This window comes from Aethina tumida, chromosome 1, assembly GCF_024364675.1.
Source record: "Aethina tumida isolate Nest 87 chromosome 1, icAetTumi1.1, whole genome shotgun sequence".
NCBI lineage: Eukaryota > Metazoa > Arthropoda > Insecta > Coleoptera > Nitidulidae > Aethina > Aethina tumida.
Genome location: NC_065435.1, coordinates 53,962,524 through 53,966,044, shown reverse-complemented (window position 1 = coordinate 53,966,044; position 3,521 = coordinate 53,962,524).

The following is a 3,521-nucleotide window of genomic DNA, read 5'->3' as shown; positions in this document are numbered from 1 at the left end:
CAATTTTAATAGACGCGGCACCACGTTGTTATCGCCGTAAACTCGAAAACAAACGACAGTCGGATAAGGACGTGTCAGTTTTGTTTTACAATATTTTCACGTGTTAACTAACGTACAGTGGTGGCCAGAGAAATGGCACAAAATTTAATTCAATTTAGGAATTAATTCAAATTTTGTCCTATCAGTATATTTCAATATTATACAGTACGAAAAGAGTTTGATCCATCTGAATCCTAAAAGAGATATCGTATACAATAGAGACAGTAAGTCTTCCACTATGAGACGAACTTCTACTGTCTCAGTCTTGCATGATGTCTCTCTCTAAATTCAGACGGGTCAAACGCTTTTCTTACTGTATACATTTTTCTTGCTTGAAGAGATTTCTTTAAAAGCATATGTTAATCTAATTTGGTTGGCCAAAGAAATACCACAACGTATGTACGTTTTGTGTATGTATTTAACAAGTCTCTTAATAGTAAAAATTTATTCTTAGTAGTATTCATATTATTTTATTAAATAAGTTCACTTCCAGTGAGAATAAAGTTTCAATGATCTCCAGAGAAGAAGAAAATAATAATTAACAAGAAACATCATTTAAATATTGCTGACATTCCTAAAACCTTATAATGCTTCTGAAAACTGGTTTACAATGCTTATTAACAAATCTGAAACAACACACTCCATTGAAAATACAATAAGAAAACGTCCTAATAAAAAACAACTCCTTTTATTGACAGGCAAATTGGAAAAATCAGCAAACGACATCCTTTCTTGTCCTCTAGGTAATTAAAAAATGAATTAATTGTGTCACACAATATCAGTGTGTCTAGTAGAATAATCAGACGTCGACTGAATGAACAAAATTTGCAAGGATAAATTTCAAAAAAGAAACCATCAGTATCAAAAAAGAATATTCCAACAAGATTAAAAGTTTTCACAAAAATGTATCAATTATGCTCCAGAATTTTGACGAAAGGTACTTTAAAGTGACGAATCCATGTTCAATAGAACAAGATCAGATGGTAAAAATACATCTAATAAAAGTTTGGATCCCATATCCCCATTTCTTTCCTTGGACCCGTTGAATCGTTTTGTATATAAAGACATAATGAGGAATGTAATGGAACCATTTGCCAACGATAATTTACTAATTACATGAATTTTTAAGCTCAATAATGATATGAAATGTGCATCCAAAGTTGTTCAAAGTTGGTTAAAAGATAAAACTGTTAAGATTCTCAATTGCCCAGCGTTAGGATCAAAGTACAATTGAAAACCTGTGGACCGACATGTAATATAATATATTAAAACACCAAATTTAGAACTGTGGTTATTAATTGAAGAATAATTTCAAACTACCATTGCTGATGTTTCACTGAATCTTTGCCTCACCGTTTACAGGTTATTATAACGAACAAAGAGTATCCAACAAAATATTAAGAATGTTCTTTAAAGTTATTATAAATTAATGTAAAGGTTGAGGCTTTCGTGACCATTGTTTCCATATGTATAGTTGTTCGGGTTTATTGGTCGAAGTTTGTTGGAATATATATTTTTCAGTGGTGTGCTATTTCTGTAATCAGCCACAATTTGTGTTTATTTTGTTTAAGATTTAATTTACGTATAAATTATTTTGATTTAGGTACAAAATGAATAATGGGAGAAAGAATATGGTGTAATTATTATATATAAAATATTCTGATTGCATTAATTAAAGGTGTGCATTAATTAATTAACGTTAAGATAGTAATGTGTGGTATTTCTCTAGTCACCACTATACACCTGACGTTTAGGCCGATCCTGTCGACTCACCCTTTATAAATAAATACTTGGAAGAATATTTTTTTTAGTTTTTGAAACCCACGAAATTACTTACCTTACTTTTAATTACCTTCTTGAGGTCTTTTCTGCCTTTTAAGGAATATTAGTCACTTATTCACTTCCGTCTTGTGAAATTTGCTTGCTGGTAATGCCTACCAATTACATAAAAATAACAACTTTTTATAAAACATCTCGTTACAATTTTACAGATTTACTCCAAAGTCAAACGTGCTATAATCAGCAGATTTATTAATAAGGACACAGTTTGCTAATTGCTCGTTTAAATGTCAACCTTTAAACAACTTCCTGTAGCACGAATTTTGTATTTCGCATAGAAAACTAATAAACATTTTTTAAAATTAAATTATAAAATAGGAACATTCATATTAATTTGTACTCTTTTAATTGCGTATTGAGATTTTATCTGCTTTTCATTGAATAATTGTCAACAGTAAACAACTGTTCAATTTCTTCTTCTGAATTAAATATTAATAAGAATATAATTCATTAATTATTTGTTTAAATGTCAACTTTTAAATAACTTCCTGTTGCATGAATTTTGTATTTCGCATAGAAAATTAATAAACATTTTTTAAAATTAAATTATAAAATAGAAACATTGATATTAATTTTTACTTCACATAACTCTTTTAATTGCGTATTGAGATTTTATCTGCTTTTTATTGAACAATTGTCAACAGTCAGCAACTATTCAATTTCTTCTTCTGAATTAAATATTAATAAGGATATAATTCATTATTTGTTTAAATGTCAATCTTTAAATAACTTCCTGTTGTATGAATTTTGTATTTCGCATAGAAAACTAATAAACGTTCTTTAAACTTGAAACATAAAATAGGAACGAACATTCATATACAGTTTTTGAATGTTTGCAAGAAACTTTAAAATGTTACGTTACAATGATCACTTATTTCACACATTATTTTAATTACCTATTGAGATTTTCTCTGCTTTAATGATAATGAACAATTGTCAACAACGTTTATTCAGTTCCTTCTTCCGAGTTAAATATTAATAATTGCTTGTTTAAATGTCAATCTTTAAATAACTTCCTGTTGCACAAATCTTGTATTTCGCATAGAAAATTAAAATCTTATAAACTTGAAATATACAAATGAAGGTTGTAACTTAATGATCCCTTTCGATTATTTTTTTAAATTATTTTTTTTCTCAGCTCTTCATGAAAGAATTATCCTTTAGTATACTTAAGAACATAATTTTTATAAAGCTTTTGCAAATATGCTATTACCTACATCCTTAGTGATAAGAATGTATTCTACTAATTGCTCGATTGTCTTTATTTAAACAACTTCTTATTTGTCGAAGATTATTGCATTAAGTACTTGGATGATTTATTCCATATCTCTTTTAATTACCTTTTGAGGTTTCTTTTCATTATCATGGAACAGGAGTCATTTATTTACTACATTCTTCCAATTTCATTTCCACATTAAAAATTTCTCAAACGTATTATAATCTACATATTAGTTTCAGTTTCACAAATTGTGTATTAAATGTTTGCACAATTTCCAGTCTTTTTTGATTAACTTTTAAGTTTTTTCTGCATTTCTTTGAACAATTATTAACACTAGTCATTTGTGTGCTTAATCTAAATTACTTAAAAATCTCAAACTTCTCATTAAATTTTTACATATTTATTTTAAATTTTAATGATTTTT